Below are 25,248 nucleotides of genomic sequence, written 5' to 3' on the forward strand. Positions count from 1 at the left end.
ATCATTCCCCATCATCGAGATGGGAGTCCCACTGTACATTATAATAGCAATGCAATGTTGAACATAGACTAGAAAGGCCCTAGGCCCTTCAATTTTGTAACATGCCATAGTAATTTTTTTTAAAGAGACCAAACATAGCTTTCACCCAATCAGATTGCCCCACCCTCTAGAACACTCCTGTGAGAAGGTCCAGCCCCTCAGATTTTCTATTGCACGTCATGTGAGGAAGTCTCCCCTGAGCTCTGCTCAGTCATCTTGCTCGACACTTTTTCCAAGGATTTTATTGCTTCAGGATATATATATATAGATCACTCTTTAACTTCATATTGAGTTTGTATTTTTTTCACTTTTATTCTGACAAAGAGAAGGAGAGCCAGAGAAGAAGCGCCTGTTCAGGATCTTTTGTACCTGCTCTAAGAGGCTCCATTCAGATTCCCTCATAAGGACTACATTTATTGCCTTTATCCAGATGATAAGGTCAAAGAATGTAAGGTGTGTCATACCTTTTCTAATAAAACCTTGAAAGACCGTGAGGAGTGGCTGCTGATATGGCTACAGAAGCTGAAGGCAAGGAATGAGCCAGTATCTAGTGACAACAGTGAGGAGGCATCAGCATCATCATCCTCCAGAAGATCACATAAGAGGTAGAGTTCTGTAGTAGGGGATCTCTGTGTATAGTCATAATCTAGTGAATAGTCCCGCTCATGAGCGGGAACCCCGGAGCAATCAAAAATAATCTCTTAAACTGTCTAAAAATGCAGTCCTGCAAAGACACTTAAGAGATAATTTAAAGACATATAATGCAGCCTATATCCACAGGCTACACTGTCCAGTACTTCAACTAGACATTCCACATTCCACCAAAAACCACAACCAGCACAGCTTGCCAAGTTTTCTTCACAGAGAAAAACTTCCCCTTTTACCAGTAAAGCCTCAGGAATGATAGAGAGGAAGGGGAGGACAGACAAGCCCCAGAGGCTGCTATTATGTGGCTCAAAAAGGGATACCGTGCCTTTAAGAAAACTTTCTAGAACGTTCTCAGTATCCCATAATGCCCAGCAGGTCCCATTTACTTTCAGTTCTTTTTTCCGGCTCCTGCTAGCAGGACCCTGGAGCATTGAGCTCTCCCTTTTTTGGGTTTATTATAGAATTTTTTGCACTTTTAAAGCGTGTGAGTGTTTGCACTTGACGTGTTTTGGTGCCCTCTTCCTCTTCTAGTGTTCTGAGCAGTTCTTTTATCAAAAATGCCTGCATTATTTGATAAATGCCCGGAGTGCTCGAGGAAGAAGGCCAAGTCGGACCCACACTCTGTGTGTATCCTGTGCCTCCCTTCTACTCATCTCCCTGAGAAGTGTGAGATTTGCCAGACCTTCTCCTCCAGGACCCCGAGAGACAGAAAGAAGATCAGGCTCCAAGGACTGGAAGAAAGAAGGCTGCAGAGTCAAGGTGGGTCTGGGCAGGCTGGATCTGCTTCCTCTGCCCATGCTGAGGCCTCTGGGGGGCTCCCCAGCGTCAAGAAGGCCAGAAAGCGTTCTCCGTCGATACCATTGACGACGGCGTCAAGAGGCATGACGGCGATCTGCTCCCCGTCTACCCAGGGCTCTAGGTCGAGGCGACGTCGACGTTCGGCGTCAAGCGGACTGACTAGACCACCGTCGAGGTCGCCACCGAAGACATCATCGTCATCATCATCGACGCCGTGAGGATTCCAGACGGCGTCGGCGCTCGCCGTCGAGGCGACTCGGCGCTCGCCGTCGAGGCGACACCGCCGTTCGCCGTCGACTCGAAGATCAGCGTCGAGAAGGAGGCGTTCGACGTCGAGGCGCAGATCTTCAGCGTCAAGGCGGCGAAGGTATAGGTCTTCGACGCGAGACGGCGTTAGTCGGCGTCGAGGAGGCGTTCTGCGACGCTGAAGAGGCGCGAGGCGCCTAAGAGGAAGAGATCATCTTCCAGGAGGCGTTCCGGAACCAGGAGTCCTTCCAGATCCTCAGGGGCACGACGGCGACGTCGGTCACCGACAGGGGGCGCTGCCTCTCGATCAACTACACCGAGGAAGAAGATGAGGGAGTCACCGGGCTCGGTGTACTCTGTGGTGTACTCTCCTCCCAAGCCGAAGTCACCTACTCCTCCTCCTCCACTGCCGAAGGAGCCGCCTCCGCGCACTCCTCCGCCACCACCTCCTCCTGTGCCTCCACATGCACCGCCACAGCCTCCGAGGTCGGTCTCACTGACGCACCTCCCTACGCCGCCTAAGGGGGCACCTCGGCCGAGGTCCCCGGTCAGGCCACCACCGCAGGTTCCGCCGCAAGCACCCGCGGATCGCCCAAAGCCTAGAAGACCCAGATCTGGTGTATTTCTTCAAGGTCCTGCTAAGTTAAAGACCGTGTTCAAAGGCACAGTCAAATACTTCATTTCAGAGATCAAAGCCAAAGAATATTTGGATTCTATCTGAACTGCAATTTGATATGGTCTATAAGGCTAAAAGGGCTGTTTGCTCAAGTAATCTTGTTGAAGCTGTGTTTTTCTTCCTTTCTTTTCTTTTTCCCTTCTTTTGTTTTTTTATGAGTAATTAGCCTCCTTTTTTTTTTTTTTCTCTCTTTTTATTTCTCTAATTTTCCCTCTAACTTTTCCCTCTTCATCTAATTGTTATTCTCTTTTCCCTCTCTCTGTCTGGACGTTATGGCCCAGGGACACGGCACCCATTCGTTTTAGGAACTGTTAGTTCCTATGCCTCCTATAATGGGGAGGGTGGGGGGAGGGGTTCCGGGGAAATGGGTGGGGGTGGGAATGGGCAAGGGTTGGTGGTGGGGGTGTTGAGCAGAGGTATTCGTTGCAAGGATGTTAATTCTGTATTCTAGTTGGTATTTAAGCTGTAGTAGCGAGGACTTTATATTGCTGAGGTTTGCTAATCTTTTCTTTCTCTTTATTTCAACATGGTGGGAAAGGTGATTAAGGTGAAAATATGTACAATTAATATCAATGGGCTTAATGACTTTAAAAAGATTGCAGCGTTTCGCTCTTTGATTCAGGCATTGTCTATCGATTTATTATGTATACAAGAAACTCATGTTGCCTGGGATAAACGCTCACTGTTAGATAAGTTGGGTCTGGATGTACTACTTGTCTCTAAGCAGATGGGTATAAAAAGAGGCATAGCTATTTGTATGCGAAAGGGAGTTGCGAAGTGCTTGAAAACTCTAGCTGATAAATGGGGCAGATGGGGACTTGTTGAATTAATTATTGGTGGTTCTAAATTTACTTTATGTTGTATGTACGGGCCGAATTTAGATGATGCGGACGTTTTTAATACCATTAATGCAGAACTAGCTACTTGGGCACAACCTATGATAATATGTGGGGATTTAAATATTCATCTGCCGGCCGACTGGAATATTAATTCAGGAAGGAGGTATATCGGTCATAAACCCAGAACCTATTATGCCCTTCGCGAGTTGGTTTTGAATAACGGATTAATGGATGTGTGGCATAAAAGGTACTCTAAAGATCTTGGTTATACCTTTTATTCCTATCCACATCGTAAGTTTGCCCGATTAGATTATTTTCTTACGTCTTCGCAGTTTTTGGAGACAATTAGTCTTGAAATTCTTCCCCAAGTCATGTCAGACCATAATCCCATAATTGCTGAGATTGAGGTTTCTACAGAATTTCCGAACTCAAGTAGATCTTGGTCATTTCAGAGAAACCTGTTACTAGATGAGGATTATTTACATTTTATGGCGACTATTATTAATGGCTATTTTTCTACAAATAACGACTTAGCCTCCCCACCAGTGGTGTGGGACGCTTTCAAATCAATAATACGCGGAGAGACAATTAGTTTCGCAAACTTCAAGAGAAAAAAAACACAAACAGAATTTAAGGAGAGATTGAATAAGATCCGGTCAGCTGAGATGGATTTAATGACGGCGTGTAAAGATAATGTTGGTATGGAAGAGGCACAACTACGTCTAGTAATTGAACGCTCTGGTCTACGGACCCATATTGCCGATAAAGTAGCATCAGACTTTAAGCTTTTCAAAACCGAACGTTATGAATACAGCGAGCGTACAGGTAAAATTTTAGCACAGCGTCTACGACAGAAATCTTCTATTAATGAAATTAAGGGCATTAATGATATTAACGGTGATTACCATGAATGTAGGGAAGGAATTTTAGAGTCATTCTTGGGGTTCTATAAAACATTGTATAATGATCTAAATAATGAAGTAGACAAGACTCTGAATCCCGTAGATTATTTTCACGGCACTAACCAATTAGTATTGGGAAGTGAAAAGATTGATTTACTTGGATGTCTAATAAGCTGGGATGAGATCGAGCAAGCTATTCTGAGCCTTGCTGCAGGCAAAGCTATGGGATCTGATCAGATACCTCTCGAATTCTATCGCACATTTCGACATATGCTGAAGCCAGAATTGGTAAAGATCTTTAATTCTGCATTTCTCGGGAAACCACCTGATTCCTGGTCCACCGCTATTATAGTGGTGTTTGTGAAGAAGAATAAGGATCCGAAAGAATTAGGTTCATATCGACCTATATCTCTTATTACGGCTGATAGTAAGATCTATTCTAAAATTCTTGCAAACAGGCTCAACCAGGTAATGTCTAGTCTAGTCTCTAACATCCAACATGGTTTCATTAGAGGTAGAGATACTACTGACCATGTGAGTCGTGTTATCACACTTTTAGATTGGGCTCAGGCAAAGGAATCCCCAGTCGGGGTGATCTTACTCGATGCTGAAAAAGCGTTTGATAGAGTAGACTGGGGATTCCTTTGGACTGTGTTAGAAGGGAAGGGGTTTCCCTTACAATTCATTCAGGCGGTACGGTCATTGTATTCGGGTCCTAAGGGTATTATAAGATTGGGCACTGACTATTCAAGACCTTTTCCAATTACGAGAGGGACGAGACAAGGATGCCCCTGTTCCCCGCTTTTATTTGCATTATATTTGGAACCTTATTTAAGTAGACTTATTTTGGAACCGAATATTCCACCAGTTCATCTTTTTGGAGTAGACCATAAAGTTTTAGCGTACGCGGATGACGTCGCAATTGTTACCTCTGACGTCTCCTCTGCGCTACCCACAATAATCAATTTGGCCAACGAGTTCGGAAAGGTTTCTGGCTATAAGCTGAACATTACTAAAACCCAGATTATTCATTCGGAGACGGGCAAGCCCACTGATATTCCATTAAATACTACTGGTTCTTATCTTGGTGTTACTTTATCCTCCAAGGTTGAGGATATCGTTGCATTAAATATAGACCCCTTGCTCATATCCTCTAATAGATCGTTAGAAAGATTCAATAATCTACATCTGTCATTATATGGTCGTACTAACGTTATTAAGATGGTGATCTTCCCAAAATTTTTGTATTTTTTTCGTACCATCCCTCTATTTTTTCCAATGTCTCTCTTCAATAGAATAGATAGAATGGTGTCTAGGTTTTTATGGGGATATCATCGTGCTAGAAGATCTCTAAAATGGTGCACTCTCCCACTAGAGTTTGCTGGTTTGGGGCTCCCGAATTTTAGAATATATTACTGGGCTATTGCTCTGAAAACTTTTCGGGTGCTGCTTTTTCATGATTATGTTCTAGATCCAGCTATGACACCCTCTATTTTTGAAATGCTTCTAGGTGCTGATGCACGGCAATGTTTGGTGAAAGTTATTGAACCTAGCTATTATAAAAAAACAAAGTTCAAGGTAGTCCTGGCGGCAGGCTTAATATGGAGGCAAATGAACAAAATTCTATGTTTAGTCCCAAAATTGAATTATTACACACCTTTGTTTGATAATAAGTCATTACCTGTAATCTTTCAAGACATGGTAATTCATCGGTGGTACTTGAGACAGATCTATTCACTCGGCCAATTGTACCAAAATGGGTCCCTTCTGTCCTTTTCTAAGTTACAAGAGACTTTTGGTTTATCTAGGAATGATTTTTTTAAATATTTACAGATTCGTAGTTTTTTGGGAAAAAAAAATGTTTTATTTACTGATACCATGGAAACTATTGATATTCTAGAAAGCTCTAGGAAGAATAGTCGCATTGGCATTACCTACCAATTAATGAATGGTAGGATGCAGAATGATTTGGATCATCATACCCGGAAATGGGAGAGGAAGCTCTGTGTCGAAGGGATCGATCTGGTAAAAGTATTTGAGTTGAGTAATAAGACGCTAATTAATAGCTCCCTTAAGAGTCAACATTTCATGTCCACCTTAGATCTTTATTATACACCTGCAAAACTGGTAAAATGGAAAGCTGTAAAGGGTATCAACTGCAGCCGCTGTGGTACTCTAGCAGCCGACTCAATCCATATGTTTCATAGTTGTTCTAAACTTGCTGATTACATTGAGAAGATTGAAAAGTTTTTATCCAATTTGTTACATGTCCGGATTATGCTGCATCCTACTATTATTATTTTTGGTGTGTATTTTCCTCCTCAGGACTTTACAATAGATCAAGAATATTTTTTGTTCATCGGAATGTCTATTTATCGAGCCTGTATTACATCTAGATGGTTGGATGTAGATCCTCCAACGTTTGAGTTATGGTTGGGAAAATTACTAAATGTTTACAGAATGGATAAAGCAGTTTATAAATTGAAAGGACTCAGAAAGAAGACTTTTGGTCGGAAGTTATGGTCACCAATTGACAATTGGATCTGAATTGCATTATTGTTTTTTTATGTAAAGAATCTTGTTTGACTTCGTATTTCTTTTTTTTTTTTTTTTTTGGTCATGTCCTTGTATGTATTACCTCTGCTAGAAAACAATAAAAAAAAAAAAAAAAAAAAAAAAGAAGACCCAGATCTCGCTCCGGACAGAGAGGAAGATCAAGGAGTCGCCGGTGCTCCTCGACGAGATCCAGACGACACCGTAGGAAGGGTCGGTCTAAGTACAGCACGGATTCGTCCAGCACAAGGGATTATTCCCCAACGCTATCAGAATCCCCTCGGACGAGGGTATCCCCTGTGGACGACGTGGTCTCCTTTCAGGAAGTCTTGTTGAGGGGTGCGAGCAAGCTGGGCATCCAACTGACTGTGCCCACGCCTACGACCTCCGTAATATTTGAAACTCTCCACAAGAAACACCTGTTTAGGCCCCTGTTGTCCTTGGTGCCTGGCTTAGTGGAGCCCGCCATGGAGCTCTTCCTCACTCCAGCGGTGACCAAAGCAGCCCCCTCCAGGCTACTAAAGAAGTACAAAGCTCCTGAGGCGGACCCGGCTTTCCTCCGATTGGATCCAACCCTGGATTCCATAATTGTGACTGCGGCGAGGAAGCAACGCGCCACCACCCCGTCCTCCAATGTGCCTCCAGACAAGGAGAGTCGCTGGTTGGATTCAGCGGGCGGGATGGTGTTCGGGACGGCCGCTACCTCTATGAAAGCTGCCAGTGCATCAGCACTGTTAGGGCGCTATGATCGGGCACTGTGGGAGTCCCTCCAACAGTTCGCCGACCTCCTTCCACGGGAAAAGGAGGATTTCATGGAGATCCTGAATGAGGGATTGCTGGTGTCCAACCAGCTGATCAGTGCAGCTGCAGACTCGTCGCTCCTGGCAGCCCACGGGTACTGCCATGGAGTTAATCAGAGGCGCCACGCTTGGCTCAGATTGACGTCACTGAAGCCCAGCAGAAGGTGGCCAACCTGCCCTTCTTGGGCGAGACCCTATTCGGGAAACACGCCGACGATGAGATGGCCCGCATGATGGCGGAGGCCGAGACTCTAACGGCTGTGGGCTTGGAGAAGCCCAAGGACCAGAAGAAGAACTACCGCCCGTTCCAGAGACGGTACGGGACGCAGGGCAGAGGGCGAGGTCAACAGTCTGGACAGCAGCAACAGCAGCAACAGTTCCAGAGGAAGCCCTTCCAGAAATGTCAGAGGGGCAGGGGTGGACAGCAGTCTGCTGCCGCGACCAAAGGCCCGGCCGTGTCTAGGCCCTGAGCAATTACTTCCCCGTCATCTGTTACCCGCTCCGGTGGGGGGAAGCGATCAATATTTTCTGGCAGAGTGGAGAAAAATTACTCCGGACAAGTGGGTGCTGAATATTGTTTGCAGTGGGAGAGGTGTGGCGCCGCGGCCAGGGCGACTGACGCTGGAATCTGGGGATCACGGTTCGATCCCCGGCCCCGGCGGCAGGTTAGCCCAGCACCATGTGACTCTGGGCAATAGCTTGCTTAATCTTTCCGACGGCCCCCAGCGCCTAGAGACCCTAACGGGTGATTGTGCGCTTTACAAATGTGGATTATTATTATTATTATTATATTAATGGATACAGTCTTCGGTTCATCAGCCCGCCTCCAGCAATACCACCGGTTTGCTCGCAGTTTCAGCTGCGCGAGCTCCAGGCGGAGGCGGATACCCTCTTATGGAAAAGGGCGATAGAAGACGTCCCTCTGTCCCAAAGGGGAAGAGGTCTACACTCACGGTTCTTTGTAGTCCGCAAAAAGGACAAGAACGAGTTCAGGCCTATTCTGGATTTGCGACAAGCAAACAAGTGGATTTGCAGAGAAAAGTTTTGCATGCTGTCCTTACACCAGATTTACCTTCAACTGCAAAGGGGAGACTGGCTGTGCGCGATAGACCTGCAAGATGCATACTTCCACGTGCCCATTGCACAGAAACACCGGAAGTTCCTGCGATTCCAAGTCGGCACCAATCACTATCAATACACAGTGTTACCGTTCGGGCTGAAGTCAGCGCCCAGGACCTTTTCCAAATGCATGGCAGTAGTAGCGGCACACCTGAGAAAGAACAAGGTGTTTGTCTACCCGTACCTGGACGATTGGTTGATCAAGGCATCCTCCTTCGCGGAAGCGCAAGCGCACTTCCAGAAGACGTCTGTTCTCTTGAACAAGCTGGGGTTGCACATCAACATGTCCAAGTCTGTCCCGACTCCAGTCCAAAGCCTACAGTACTTGGGAGCATCCATCAATACGCTGTCTGCAAGCGTGTCTCCTTCGGAGGAAAGACGTTTATCACTCCTTCGGAAGGCTCAGGATCTTATGACCGCTCCATCTACGACAGCGAGGACGGTGTCTTCTCTACTGGGTTCGATGGCCTCCTGTATCTTCCTCACGCCACACGGGCGGCTACACATGAGACCGCTGCAGGAGTGTCTGGAGGATCAGTGGGACCAGAGGAGAGGAAACTGGGATGACAAGATACGACTGTCTCTGCATGCTCTACAGTCTCTGTAATGGTGGTGTTCAGCGGGGAATCTTCTCAAGGGGGTTCCCTTCCACAAGGACATTCCCACTCAGACCATCGTGACGGATGCCTCTCTCCACGGCTGGGGAGCGCATTCTGGAGAGTTACAGATACAAGGGACGTGGTCCCCGACGGAGTCCACGTATCATATCAATTTCCTGGAACTCAGAGCGACTCACTTGGCACTGGAGGCCTTTCATCCGTCCTTCCAGACCAACTCTCTGCTTGTACAGACGGACAATACGACCACGATGTATTACCTCAACAAGCAGGGGGGCTCGAGATCGCGCACCCTGTCGCAGGAGGCGCAGGCGATCTGGCACTGGCTTCTTGCCAGAGGACTGACGATAACGGCTACTCATCTGCCAGGTGTGCAGAATGTTCAGGCGGACGCACTGAGTAGGCTGATCCAGGAAAACCACGAATGGGTCATAAACGACGAAGTACTCAAATACGCCTTCGACAGGTGGGGCACTCCAGACGTGGATCTGTTCGCCACCGCCGGAAACAGCTAATGCCGAAACTTCGCATCCAGGTACTTCCAGCAGGGAACGCTGGGGAATGCGCTATGGATCGACTGGTCGAACAGCTTTCTGTACGCTTTTCCACCCATTCCCCTGATTCCAGCGGTGCTCATCAAACTAGCCCAGTCCAGGGCGCGGATGATCCTGATTGCCCCGGAATGGCCCAGGCAGTGGTGGTTCACGAACCTGCTTGACCGGTCTCTCCTTCCTCACATTCGGCTGCCGTGCCGGCAGGACCTTCTCACGAAGTTCGGGGGGCAGATGGTGCACCCCAACCTCTCGTCTTTGAGTTTGGCGGCATGGCTCCTGAGATAGTGCAATATGGCCATTTGAATCTCCCTGCAGATTGTATGGACATACTGAAGGAAGCCAAGAGACCTTCCACTAGGACCTCTTATGCGTACAAGTGGAAGAGATTTTGCATCGGGTGCAAGTCCAAGAACTATGATCCGACGACATGTAAGGAAGATGTCATCCTTCCATACCTTTTACATTTGGCGCAGGCTGGCCTTAATTGTCATTCCATTAAGGTTCATCTCGCCGCGCTTACTGCCTACAGGAAATGCCCTTCACAGACCTCCTTCTTCCAGATCCCTGTGATCAAAGATTTTTTGGAAGGCTTGAAGAAAGTGTTTCCTCCTGTCCGGCTTCCTTCGCCTTCATGGGAATTGAATGTGGTGCTGTCCAGATTGATGAAGGAACCTTTTGAACCCATTCATAAGGTTTCGCTGCAGCACCTGTCCTGGAAGGCGGCGTTCCTCGTGGCCATTACATCGGCCCGCAGGGTGAGTGAAATTCAGGCGTTGTGTTGCCAAGAACCTTATACTGTATTTCATGCTGCTAAGGTTGTTATGCGTACTCACCCTAAATTTCTTCCTAAGGTTATTTCTGATTTCCATGTTAACCAGACCATAACTTTGCCTACGTTTTTTAAGAATCCTTCCTCTCCAGCGGAAAGGTCTCTACATTCCCTGGATGTCAAGAGGGTGTTGAAATTTTATCTGGATAAAACCAAGGATATTCGTAGGTCGGACCAATTGTTTATCAACTATGGGTCAGTCAGGACAGGTCTTGCTACCTCTAAACAGTCCATTTCGAGGTGGATTGTGTCCTGTATTCAATTGTGTTATCAAAAGGCTAGTAAGACCTTAGGGGGTAAACCTAAGGCTCATTCCACCAGGGGCAAAGCTGCCACGACTGCTTTGCTACGTAATGTTCCCATTGCAGAAATCTGCAGGGCCGCCACGTGGAAGTCGGTCCATACCTTTGCTAAGCATTACTGTCTGGACTCTGATGCCAGGGCAGATGCTCAGGTTGGGCAGGCTTCGCTGCGAAATCTGTTCGCACAGTAGTGGTGTTGTACTCTTTCTCTCCACCGCCGCTTTTGTGTGCGGAGTGGCTTGCCATTCTATTCACTAGATTATGACTATACACAGAGATCCCCTACTACAGAAGGAGTAGTTTCTGTCCTGTAACTCCAGTTCTGTAGTAGGGGTATCTCTGTTATAGTCATAAGCGCCCGCCCTCCTCCCCGGTGGAGACAAATGTTTATGTTCGGAATGCTACAGGTCTGGCGTTATACGCCTTCAAAAAGAACTGAAAGTAAATGGGACCTGCTGGGCATTCTGGGATACTGAGAAAGTTCTAGAAAGTTTTCTTAAAGGCACGGTATCCCTTTTTGAGCCACATAATAGCAGCCTATGGGGCTTGTATGTCCTCCCCTTCCTCTGTATCATTCCTGATGCTTTACTGGTAAAAGGGGAAGTTTTTCTCTGTGAAGAAAACTTGGCAAGCTGTGCTGGTTGTGGTTTTTGGTGGAATGTGGAATGTCTAGTTGAAGTACTGGACAGTGTAGCCTGTGGATATAGGCTGCATTATATATCTTTAAATTCTCTCTTAAGTGTCTTTGTAGGACTGCATTTTTAGACGGCTTAAGAGATTATTTTTGATTGCTCCGGGGTCCACGCTCATGAGCGGGACTATTCACTAGATTATGACTATAACAGAGATACCCCTACTACAGAACTGGAGTTACAGGACATAAACTACTCCATCTCCCCATTTATTTATTTATGTATTTATTTATTTATTTATTCAAAGTTTTATATAGCGCGAACAAGATACTTACAGATATCAGAGCGCTTCACAGAGACAGGGGTAGGGGCAGCAGGAATGAACAAGATAATGGGAGCAGTATAGTAATCACTAACATAATAGGATAACAGTAATGTACAGAAACATATCAATATACAATCAGGTAAACAAGTAATATAAGACGACACAAGTCATTGATCCCACTACAGAAGGGTTCAGGTAAAACCTTGGATGTGTGGAAGGCTTATACCAATTTCTTAGGATAGAGAAAGCACTGGGTGGGGGCATCGGGAGGGTGATTCAATAAACCAAAGTGTATCATATATTGGTCGGTAGTAAGAGAGTAGCGTAGTAGTGTCACCATCAAGTAGGAGTATAGTGCCAAAGGACAAGGTGATCAGTGACACAAAGCGATGCAGAGTCTCAGATCCAGCACCTATAAAGTTCAGGAGATCTTGGCCAGAAGGATTGTTTTCACCTCTTTCTTGAAGAGTGCAGTGGAGGAGATAAGCCTGGTTTCCGGAGGGGAGCGCATTCCAGATCCTGGGTGCCATTCCTGAGAAGGAGCGCTTGTATGTTTTTTCTTTCCGGAATCTACGAGGTTTCAGGAGTAGATTTTTTGTACTTCTATTGGATCTCGACCCTCCTGATATAGACAACTTTTGAGCGAGGTAGTTGGGTGCATTGTGGTGCAGGGCCGAGTGTGTCATAACTGCAATTTTTAGCTGTATTCTGGCTTCAAAGGGCAGCCATTTTAGAGACTTTAAGTCTGGGGATATATGCAAATGTTTTCTTGAGCCAGTAATGAGTCTCGCGGCAGCGTTCAGGGAGGCTCTTAGGGGTGCTGTTGTGGATAGCGGGAGTCCGCTGAGGGCCACAATTCCGTAGTCTATGCGAGGGATGACTAAAGCTTGTACAGCAGTTTGGAAGTCTTTGGCAGGGAGGAAGGGTTTAAGTTTCCTCAGTGTGTTGATTTGGAAATTAGCTCCTTTTGTGGCTTTGCTAACATGCTGTTGCATGTTGAGCTTGGCGTCGACTGTGATGCCTAGGGATTTCGCCGAATCCACGATGGTAGGTTGGACATTGAGTGCTGTTCGGTTATTGTGCCAGGTTTGGGTGGTGGAAATTTTCGCCGGGGGTGAGATGAGTAGGAACTCAGTTTTCAGCGCATTTAGTTTGAGGTGATTATCGGCCAACCAAGATTGAGTGTTACTAAGTGTGGAATTCAGAAGTTTGATATCTTCCGGGGATTGTAGCTTTAGGTAAAGTTGTGTGTCATCGGCGTACATATGGAATTGAACATTGGATGCTTGGAGCAAGGTGGCGAGCGGTTCCATGACGAGGTTGAATAGTGTGGGGGAGAGGGAGGATCCTTGTGGAACACCTAGATCTGCAGGCACCGGTGTAGATAGCACATTGTCGATCTTGAACTTCTGAGACCGGTTATGAAGGAAGGAAGAAAACCATTTGAGAACAGTTACCGATAGACCCATTCTAGTGCTTAGCAGCTCCAGTAAGTTCTCATGTTTGACCGTGTCAAATGCTGAAGAGAGGTCGAGAAGGATGAGGAGGCAGGACTCATTGCGATCAAGGATTTGGAGGGCGTCATCAATTATGTGTGTCATAGCTGTTTCCGTGCTATGTTTCGCTCGGAAGCCTGATTGGTGAGGGTTGAGGAGGTCAAATTGGTCAATGTGTTTTGTTAGTTGGAGTTGGACACATTTCTCCAGCAGTTTGGCCAGGGTGGGGATATTGGTGATAGGCCGGTAATTGTTCAGGTCAGACGGGTCAGCTGTGGGTTTCTTGAGTATAGGCGTGACTTGCCCCACCTTGAGGGAGTCTGGAATGAGACCTTGTTGAAGGGAGCTGTTGATGATTTTGGTCCAAAGAGGGAGGAGCAAGGGGATGAAGTCTTTTACTGCATTAGCAGGTAGGGGGTCTGTGAGGTGATTAGAGGGCTTCAAGGTGCAGAGCAGTTTGTGTATTGCTTCTTCCGAGTAGGTGTCGAAGTACAGCCATGATGCCTTGTTTTTAGGTTGAACGTTAGACATTCTGGTGTGGTTGGGGAATCGGCTTACATCCATGATGAGGTCATTTCTTATGTTGTCGGTCTTTAGCTTAAAGAAAGCAGAGAAGGCTTCACAGTGTGGGGTGTTGCTTGTTGCGCTGTTTGATTGTAAGGGTTGTGTCTTTGTTTGAGTTTTGATTAGTTCGAACAGTTTTCTTGGCCTGTTTTTTGCTTGGTCCAGCTGGCGGCTAAAGAAGTCCGACTTTGTGCGCTTTATTTTCCTAAAGTAGGCATTTCTCTTGTTTTTAAGCGTTTTTAGATGCAGTGATGAGGGGTCAGATCTCCAGGTACGCTCGGCCATTCGCATAGTACGCCTGTCGTCATTGAGTCTGCCGTCATACCAGGGGTTAGAAATTTTGGTGGAGACTCTCTTCAGTTGCAATGGGGCGACTTCATTGACTATTGTATTCATAGAGTCAAGGTAGTGGTCGGTCAGTGATTGAACATCCGAGGCACCTGAGGGGGGAAGGAGGAGACTGCCGATGTGGGGAGGCAGGGTAGTGGGGTTAAGATTCTTCATGTCCCTTTTCCAGGTTTTGGATTTGGTGAGTTGAGCCGGGTTAGGTTTAACTTTTTCGTTGATAAAGAAGGTGATAATGTGGTGATCTGACCAGTCGCAGGGTTGGATCGCCTCCAGTTGGGTGGAGTCCTCTTTGGCGATGATGAGATCGATTATCGAGCCTTTGTCGTGTGTTGGTCTATCGCATATTTGGGTGAGGTCAAGCGCATTAAGGAAAGTTTTGAGACTATTCACCACTGTGTCTTTCTGATCATTCCAGTGAAGATTAAAGTCACCCAGGTAGACTTGGGTGATCTGCCGACCGGTATTGGATGTGATCGTGTCCATGAGTTGTTGGGTGAATATGAGGTTGTCACCAGGCGGGTGATAGATGAGATGTAAAGCACAAACTTGTTTGCCCTCGCTGGTGATATCGAGGCAGAGGAGTTCACAGGAAGTAAGGGAGGGGGAGGTGGCTTTAGTAACGGAGAGGTTGCTCCTAAAAATGCATGCAATTCCCCCGCCCGTCTTGCCAGGCCTGTCCAGTCTAATGATGTGATAATTGGGGGGGACTAATATGTCCATTATCGGGGTAGAGGCTTCAGTAAGCCACGTTTCAGTCAGAATGGCTAGGTCCAGATCCATTGCTGAGACGAGATCAGCGATGTCGGAGGAGTGTCTCTGGGCCGATCTGCAATTGAGTAGGATGCATTTGAGTTTGAGTGAGAAGAGTGGTCGAGCCTTCTAGAGAGAGGGGGACTTTTCTGAGGTTGTTAGGGATGGAACCTCTGTTGCTATGGGTTGGGAGCCTCAGTGGATTTGAGAGAATTGTGGGTATGGGGATGTGTGTGTTGGATATGTGTTTTACCGGACCTGGGCCATAAGAGCGTAGGAGAGAGCATAGGTCGCGGTCAGACAGTGAGTTGAGGACACGGCGGGGGCAGTGGGAGTTATTGCGAACGGGGAAAGTCGGCCATCGCGGGGGTCGTTGGAGGCGAGGGTATGTAGGGAGGGTGCGTAGTTTGTAGGGTAGTGGGATGGTGGGAGGTAGACTGGGCTGTGAGAGGAGAAGGTCTTTGATTGCGTGGAGATCTTTTTTGACTTGTAGGAGATCCTCTTTGACTTGTTGGAGGGTGGATAAAGTCAGGTCAAGAGGAGGATTGGAGATGGCGTTGGTGGTGAGAGCCATTGGTGACTGGTTGAGTAGTGAGCTGGAAAGCGGGCCGGGTATCGAGGGGGGGGGGTATGCTAGCGTTTGTGGAAGGTTCTACGGTGATAATGAGTGGGATGGCATTCGAAGTGTGGGCGGGTTTGTGGGCGAGGGGTGTGGGTGAAGTAGGGGGAGGGTGGGAGGCATAGGTAGTGTCGTCAGTGGGAGACGGTGCCGGTGAGTTGAAGAGTGAGTGAAGGCTGAAGACAGTGGGGGTGGCAGGAAGGTAGTGGGGGCTGAGAATGGGAGGGGAGAGAGGGGGGGATGCTAAGGTAAGGGAGGCGGTATGTTCTGTGGGACTGGTTGGGAGGGTGGGGGTGTCGTGAGTGAGAGTGGGGAGGGAGCTGGGAAGGGAGATGGATCTGCCGTGGGGAGGAGGGAAGGGGGGGGGGAGATAAACTCCGGACGGTGGTGTGTTCAGAAGCGTTCATGGGGGGTGTAGCGTGGGGGGAAGGGGGCGTGGGGGTATCGAGGATGTGGGTGTATCGAGGATGTATGGGGGGGTGTACTCACGTGGGGACTGAGAGTGGGGGGGAACAGGGTGGGATTTGTCATTGTGTGTGCTGTTCTGGTGCTGATCTAGGTAGGAGGTGTTGTGGGTGGGGGTTGTTATGTCAGGGGAGAGAGGGATGGGAGAGGTATGAGTGGGGGTAAAAGGGGTATTGTTAGAGGGGCGGCTAGTGTATGAGGGGGAGAGATTTGTGACTGCGCTTGGGGAGTGTGGGGCGGTAACAGCAGGTGGGCGATTGACTAGGGTGCTGGGGGTAGAGGTGAGGTGCGTGTGGATCCGACGCTGAGCTATGTTAGAAGTGTTGTGGGTGGGGGCTGCGACGTCAGGGGTGATAGTGCTGGTGGAGTTCTGGGTGGAGGTCCGCAGCTTGGAAAGGTGCTCTTTGAACTTGGGGAACATGTTGTCTAGTAGTTCCAGGTTCTTGTCCGTGGATTGAATTAGGACAATCCCGTTATTGTAGATAGTAATGGTGGTTCTCCAGGGAAGAGTTGGGAAGGTGTGATAGAAAGAGTTATGCCATGAGCTGTTTTCCTGGTGGTGGAGACGGTGAGTAGGGTTAGAAACGCTTTTCTCCATTGGGCTGTGCGTGAGGTGTGGAAGATGATATCAATGTTCAGGGCTCCATTGCCCGGTGAGAAGTAGGTGTCGGCAAAGGGTGTTTCAGGGTGCGACCTCAAGAAGTATGTTTAAAGCGTTTAGCGGCTTTTTTGGTGAGAGTGGAAGGGTAGTTGATTCTATATGTGTGCTTACCGATGAGATCCATGATAGGATGGCTCTAACGTTGGGTGTGGGAGAAAAGACGACAATAAAACTGTCAGCCGTTGGTTACAGGGCATAGGAGTGACACTAGTGAGTGGCCAAAAGTAGCCAAAAGTATAAGAGGTAGCAGTCGAAGCAATCCAGGAACAAACAGTGCGTAGGTGCAGCTTACACAATGTACAATATATGAGAGGTAGCAATCAGTTTACACCATGTACAATATATGAGAGGTAGCAACCAGTTAGGTGGAGCCACATTGACACATCATAATGTAAGAGGTAGCAACGGTGTAATCCAGGTGTAGAAAGTGGCTGGGTGCAGCTTACATGACTAAACGAAGTAAATGAGGTAGTAATCAGTGCATCATAGTGGTAAAGTGAGATGGAAGTAGTTTACAATAATGAACCAAATAATTGAGGTAGCGATCAGTGAATGATGGGGATAAAAGTGAGATAGGTGCAGCTTACCACATATACAGTATACAAATAGGGCTACACTACTAATGAATTACTAGATCCAATATAGGTGCAAACAAATTACTGCAATAACAAGTATGGCACTAGTGAGCAGCCGGTAGAATATGAGGTAGCAATCAGTGCACTGTCGGTGAGGAAAAGTGAAAAAGGGTGTAGGTTACATAAGGTGTAGAATACCAATAGTAATATAATACTGCAGTAAAAGGCAGACACTTAAGCACATCAAGAACACCAGGTTACATAAAGTGCAAAATACCAATAGTACTATAATACTGCAATAAGAGGCAGACACTTAAGCTCACAAAGATTTAAATACAGAGCTATGTAAAGTCTGTGGTACCGATAGTAAATAATAGTCAGAAAGACTAGTCCATGATGGCCGCCAAAGAGAGAAAGAGTAGTCTAAAAATGGCCGCCAAGTAGGGAGGATAGAATCATTAGTCCTCTTTTAGTTGTTGCTGTTTCAGCTAATTCCTCGATGACCTCCTCGTCAATGACCCATATACCTAAACCGTCAAAGCTCAAGGTGAATACGCCACATCGTCGAAGACCATATTGCCATCGACGATTCCACTTTAACCAACAACGTCGACATCTTTGACGTCCTGTCTATCTACGGATACCATTGTTTCACCAGCATTACTCACATTCCCGTTGAAGGTCTTGATGACGACAACGTCGACAATCTGGTCGCTGGAGGAAAAACAGGAGGAAACAAGGCATTGGACCCCTGAGCACACTTCTCCCAGCAATGTGTCACCCCTGCTTCCATCCCATCTGTTGGAAGAGGAAGATTCTGATGATAAAGGTCCTTTTGGGTATGCACACAACCTTTCAGAACTTCATGTCAAGTGCCAAGAGGAGGATTATGATGAGGAGGAATGTGATGGTCAAGGTTATTACACCATTGAGGAGCAATATCAGCAGCAATATCAGGAGGAGCTAGTGTACCTGCCTTCCTCACTAGTTACGGACTCGTGTTTTACCTCCAACGCCTGCTACCACAGCGCCAGTCTCTCCACCAGCAAAATCTCTACCTATGTATCCATCTACTCCGCAACAGACACCACTATTAATGCCTACTTTTGCCCACCATATACTACAATCTACTCTTCCTCACAACACTTCAACTTCCGAAGACGACAGGGAAGAAGGTGAGCTCCTTGACCCCCACCAAGAATGGAATGATTATCTGATACCCACACCATCGTCTCCTTCTCCAACCCTGGTGGATTCCCCACCCGATGACATTGGAGGTTTCCACACCTTGCTGGAAAGAGCAGTAAAGAGTTTTGAATAACCTATGTCCACTACGCAGACAGACTGCTTTCTTTATGATTTAAAAACAACATTTTGGAAGAGTGCATGCCCATTCTAAGCTACAGAAGAGGGTTTAAAAGTCATGAAGACTACAGCCACTGTAACTGCGTTCGTTCCCCGCCTTGATGAAAAAATGCAACGCTCCTGCTTACTTGACTGGTCACCCAAAGATTGATTCCGTTATCTTGCAGGTAGTACAGCTCAGATCAAAAACCCATCTGCACCAATCACAGCACCTCAGGACAAGGAAGGTAGGTGCATTGACAACATAGGGAAAAGGTTTTAAGCGAAGTCAGTGCTTACAGTTAAGGCAGCTAATTCATTTGCTGTTCTTGGTCGATTTGATCGCCAAATATGGTCTGATATCGCCCCGTATCTGGATCAGCTCCCGGAGGAGGACAATAAAGCAGGGGCCAAGAAGGTCCTCTAGGAAGGAGAACGCACATCATCAGAAGTAATCGACTGTTCCATGGACATTGCCATTACTGCATTTCGACAACTTGCAGGGCCTGCTGTGTAACACTGCCAGAGTTGGCTAAATAATAAGATTTATAAAGCGCATAGCTGCGTCAGCTAACATATCCCAGCACTAGGCTATCAGTTCTAAAATGCAAAGCAGGAATGTAAGGACCCTATTCTATGTGGACCTGAAAAAACATGTTTTTATATTCTTGCAGAAAGCGGTTTCAGATTTTTCTTGCCAAAGGGGAAGGGAGTTCCATATCTTGGCTGCCAAGTAATTAAAGGAGCAGTCTTAAATCCGGGCTCTTTTAATTCTCTGGATACATGCAAGAGCGAATGAGCTGATTTCAGATTTCTTTTAGGAAAGTAAGGTGTATTCAGAGGGTGAAGATATTCAGGGCCTTTATGGGTGCGAATTTTGTGGCAATATCACTTGGCTTTGAAGGATACCTGATGCCTTAACGGAAGGAAGCCAGTGCCAGAGCAGGGGCTGATGAGGAGTGTCTAGGCAGATTAGATAGCAGCTGAGCTGCCATATTCTGCACCCGCTGTAGTCTTTCTAATCATGAAGGGTACTTGGTTCAAGCCTGAGATCTAAAACAAAATACTAGACCTCCCTTCCGATTGGATAGCCCTTTTTGGCAAGCACGTGGATGAGGCAGTACAAGCTATCAAAACAGATGCGAACACAGCTAAGTCGCTGGAGATGCTTCAATATAGGAAAGTGCCCTTTAGGCCAAACTCTAGAATTTATTCAAACCCCACCCCTACTCCTTGTCATGAGTGAAGTAATATGTGAGATCATAAGATGTGCATTGTGCGGCCTAAGGTAGAGTTAGCTCAGTTAACTAGAACTGCTGAATTCCAATGGGTTTATAAGAGTGAAATCTGATACTGACTAGAACGTCCATGTAACCTTTGTTTTTTTCAGTGTGTACATGCATATACATACATACATGCATACAAGTCATGGGGAGGTGGGGAACCCCCATAGGGCCTAGGCGGGAGAGTATCCCTACTCTGTCCCTTATATTATTTTTTACAATGAAACTCAGGACAGGTGACTAAATCCATGAGTCCTGTAATAGCTGCCTGCAGCATTTTTCTTTGTTGCAGGCAGCTAATCAAAGCGCTTGCTCCAGTAGGAGAGTATAGGAAAAAAAATGCACTGGGCCAATTAGAATACTTTCTTTTTTTAAATTGGGTTTGAGGGATCTCAGGCATGTCCCTCAAACCCAACAGTCCACATATGCAAATATGTTTGCCCTTTAATATCTCTAAAACTGCAGAGTGGATTCACACCAAATCACAAAAGCACTCTTTCTGAACCAAAATCTAGCTTCCTGCCAAATTTGATGCAGTTCTGTTCAACAGTTTTTGCTGTAGCCCTGCCTAAATATGTCTATGGAAAATGCTTGGGGATTTTCCATTTTGGGACACCCTCCCCCTTTTTGTTGGCCCCCGCATGACAGATTACCCCAAAACTTCCATGAAGAAACTAGTCAAAAAGGAGAATGGTTTTGGAAATGTTAATGAAGATTAGTCAAATGGTGGCAAAAGTTATTAGCAAATCAAAAAAGGCATTTCCTATCGAACCTCTGACACAACTAGAACTACTCAGTGGCAACTGTCACTGTGAGATCTATTTGTATTTATTACTTGTAGTCTCCGTTAGGTAGTTATAGTAAAGACCTAGTTTTCATAGTAAAAGCATTTTTTGTTTTGCTGATAACTTTAGCATCGTTTGAGGAATCTTCTTAAAATTTTCAAAACCAGTTTGCCAGTCACTTCTGAGCTGTCTGGGAGGCTTTGGGTGAAGCGAGGGCCGAGAAAAAGGTCCGAACCTCAGAACGGAATTACACCAAATTTGTCAGGAAGCTAGATCTTGGTCCAGAAAGAGTGCTTTTTTGAAATTGTATTTCATTTTTTGGAAACAAAAAGATTTTTGTATATCTAGAGACATGCATCCACATGCCAACAGCAATGACGTGATTGGTTGGCCGCAACCTGAGAGTAAAGTTGTGGCTGCCATTTTGTGAATCCGGTTCCTGGTGGGGAGATAAAGTATAAGGGGTCAGGATAGAGGTATCCTGACCCCATGGGACTTGTGGAGATGCCTATATGTGATCCACAGTTGGAAAGAAATTGTACAAAAAAGTTTTACTTTTGGTGTGTAAGGATCCCCAGGTCCACCACGGTGCTCCGCGCGTCCCCCGTGTGAATCTTCGACAGATCAGCGGATCCAGACTCGAGTTAAAAACACATCCACCCACTCAGAAACAAACTGGCACCACTCTCAAAACTGCTCACACACCCCCTAAACACCCACACAACTGCTCCCACAAGCACTTACATACCCACACACCTACTCACACAGCCACTCTCACAACCATATAGCCACTCACACTGCCACCAACACACGCATTATTATTTTGTTTTTAAAGAAAGACTTAGTGCATGGCATTTATAGAAAGACTGCATAAGTTACCCTAACTTTATTTTGAAATTTTTGTTTTGACATATATTATAAGAATGAATGTGTGAATAAAATAGATTTATGAACTTGTGAAAATGAATATTGGTAAATTGAACTTATAGGTAAAATCGTTGTACAATTTTATAATAAGAACCAGTGAAATTCACCAAAAAATAACAAAGTTTACAGGGACGTTATAGTTAGGAAATAGCATTTAAAAACTGTAGAAATTCACTGAAAAAGATCAAAGGTTACAGGGACATTAAAGTTAGGAAAATAGATGTTCGAGGCATGTGAGCTGTAGATCATATGCTTTGCATACTTCTGCCATCTAGGGTTGGGTCCGGATGTTTGCACTTTGTTTTTCTTCGAAGAAGTCTTTCGAATCACAAGGTAGGTGACTCCTCCTTTCGGTGAAGTGCGCATGGACATCGACTCCATTGTTAGATTGTTTTTTCCGCCATCTGGTTCGGACGTGTCTTGCTGCACTCCAATTCGACACCATTCCTTGGGTTCTCCTCGGCTCGCAATTCACTTAACCTCTGTGGTATTGTTATTCAATCGCGTTTCCCATTCTCCGTGTATCGTATTGGTTTCAGAAAAATTACATTCGATCGGAAACTTCTTGGAAACCGTCAGGCCTAGCTACATCGTGCCACCTCGCAGTCAATGGAACAGACTCCATTTAAATTCTGCCCCGGATGCCACGCCAAGTACCCACGTACCGACTCGCACGAAGTGTGCAACTTGTGCCTCTCGCCGGAACACAGTAAAGGGGGGGGGGCAGCCTACCAACCTGCCTGCTGGGCTCAAGCACACACAACTATACGTGATATACAATAGTTCAAACAATGTTTTACATCAACATTTAAAAAATATTCATACTGAGACTTCTTGATTCTTCCAATGTTCTATTTATAAAGCAATGAGTAACAATAATGGCAATAAATGTTGCTCATTCAAACATTTTCATAACATGTAAACAATACATTCTTAAAGAATCCTTAAATGATTTAAGCCCAATGCATTTCGGGATTGAAGTGTCCCTTTTTCAGGGGCATCACTGTAAGAAAAAATAACCAAAACATGAATCATCAAATGCACATAACTGCGAGTCTTCCAGCACCATTCCCAATATGGAAAAATGAGTCTTCAAACTACTTCAAACCCATGGCATATTATAAACCGAAAGATACCATCTGTGTGAATGCTGAATAAAAGAATAACTGAAATTAAACAAGAAAAAAAGAAAACAAACAAAAAGAGAAAAAGAGGGCAGTGACCAGCTAAATAAAGAGGAGTGTCTAATTACTTCGAACGGCTGTACTCACTACGCCTCGCCACAATAAATACGACAATGGAAATGAGCACTATCGGAACCACTCTTTTCGGTGCAAGCTGAGTATATTGCAACAATCTCGCTTGAAGTAACGGTCTGTAAATTGTCAAAATAAAGCTGTAAAACAGTCCTATGCAAATAACTCGCTAAATGGGGAATTCTTAATAGTCTCTTACCCACCGTTTTCTTCCTTTTCATAACATGATGTCCTTAAAACACAGAAGGAATAATCATGAATGACTTTCATTCAACGAAAACCGAATCACAAGCCAATCATAATGCACTCCAGAAAACAACAACTTAACGATCTAAAGCTTTATATCCCGTTGTACCAAGTTCACCGCGTTCAGTCACGAATTACAACCTCACTTCCAAGCGAAACCCGATCACATGTCAGGAGATGTGCATACGTTACTCTCTGCCGTCCGGCTATTTAACTTAACGGAACCTGTCACGTGACGAGGGCAAATGATTTCATAATTTTTTTGTTATTTTAACAACAAAACTTTATGTAGATGCTCGCTGTTTGCCATCTGGCTATTTAGGCTGTAGGTGCTGACTGCCAAGCAACAATTGCTCAATATTCCACTATCGTTTATCACTCCACAAACTACTCATTACTACAAAACACAGACAATTACCAGGACATCAGGCGCTACGTAGACATTCACAATCTACTGTTAGATGAGAAAATAATTCCATGACCATTACTCCATAACGTTGAGTATAGGAGGAGCTTACTCCAGTGCTATATGTACAAGAAAAAAATAAAAATGAGTAGAACAAGAAGAAAAAAATAAGGCATAAGGAGAAATGTACAAGATTGGTGACAAAACCATTAACATCATGGTTTTGATGTAGTACATACATGGTAAATAGTTCAATGAAAGGTAGGCATTAAACTAACAGTATGACTCGTTCTATCATATAAAACAACTGATTTATGTTCTATTATTGAGCCCTCCTGGTTTAAATGTACCTAGGTGTTTCATCCAAAAGGTCTCTCACTGCAATATACGTTTATTCATGTCAAGACCAGGATTAACAAGTACTCTTTCAACTGAGCTATCGTATGGCGGTTTTAGATCCAATGTGTCGCTAAACACAAAGCTGTACTTTTATTGCGTATTCTGCTTTTGTGTTAAGAGATACAAACTTTCGGTTTCCTGTCTGTTTTCCCTATATACAACAGGCTGCATGGGCACTTGATTGCCTACATTACATTGTCCGTGTTACAATCCCCTTTGTAGTGAAGCTTCATACATTCACCTGTATGAGGATGTGAGATCATGTTGCCAGTCATTACATTATTGCAGTGTATGCCCGGAGCACGACAAACAAGACTACAACGCGTGCAAATTGTTCTGATCCAAGAAGACGCTCCGTGACTGTCAGGTTCGACGTCACAAATTCAACATCAACACAGTTGCTCCATTCTGGATCTCTTCGGAGAAGATTCCGAACAAGACGTCTACGACGCTCAAGAAACCGAGGAAGAAGAGTAGCTAATTTCTGTGTCAGAAGCCGATTCCGACATGGACGAAGAGATTCCACAAGTTCAGCGTATCATGAGTACCGATCCTCCCCTGCCCCAAACACCATCTCTGTCTAAGAAAAAGACCCTGGTTCCTCCTCTGCCTTCAGGCCAAGGGCAGCACCGAGAACATGTTTCCAACACCCCGCTTTCGGGCTCGGCACCGAAACAAACATCAAAGCCTTCCGGCTAGGGATAGAGTAGGCCGCATTCGGGCCCGAGTGGAAACAATCAATACGGAAACACATTTCGGCATCAACTCCTTAGGTACCGAAGCCATCTTCGGATCCGAATACTTCGGCCCGAAAGCCTCAGCTAAAAAAAGTTTGTCACAAAAGATAAAACGGCTCCTACTCCATCAAACGAGCCTCGTTTTGACGTCCCACCTTCTAACATGGACCTGAAACAGAAGGAATGGTCATTAATCCCAAAACTGGACACATTCACTCAAAATTGCCTTCAAGACCCAAACCAGAAACAGAGGACACCTACCACATTCCTCTTAAAAGAAAACATGTTGGTATAAACCCCTCTCCTCCTCCTCTTATACCTCCTTCCCTACCTAACCCAAATTTGTTAATAACACCCACAAATTCACCACAACCACAAACACCTGACAACCAAGATGACTGGGACCCGGTAGATAATAATAGCCCTGATCCATGGGACGATTATAGCACAGAGCCAAACACAGATAATGATCCTGATGTATACCATACAAAACCCTCTCCGCCTGACG

At 45.7% G+C, this 25,248-nt stretch overlaps 1 protein-coding gene across 1 annotated transcript in view; it reads left to right on the top strand.

Annotated features, from left to right (window-relative positions):
• Positions 1 to 25,248, top strand: part of LRP1 (LDL receptor related protein 1) — a 1,472,234-nt gene that overhangs the window by 1,415,944 nt on the left and 31,042 nt on the right.

Source organism: Lissotriton helveticus, chromosome 1_1 (assembly GCF_964261635.1).
Source record: "Lissotriton helveticus chromosome 1_1, aLisHel1.1, whole genome shotgun sequence".
NCBI classification, from domain to species: domain Eukaryota; kingdom Metazoa; phylum Chordata; class Amphibia; order Caudata; family Salamandridae; genus Lissotriton; species Lissotriton helveticus.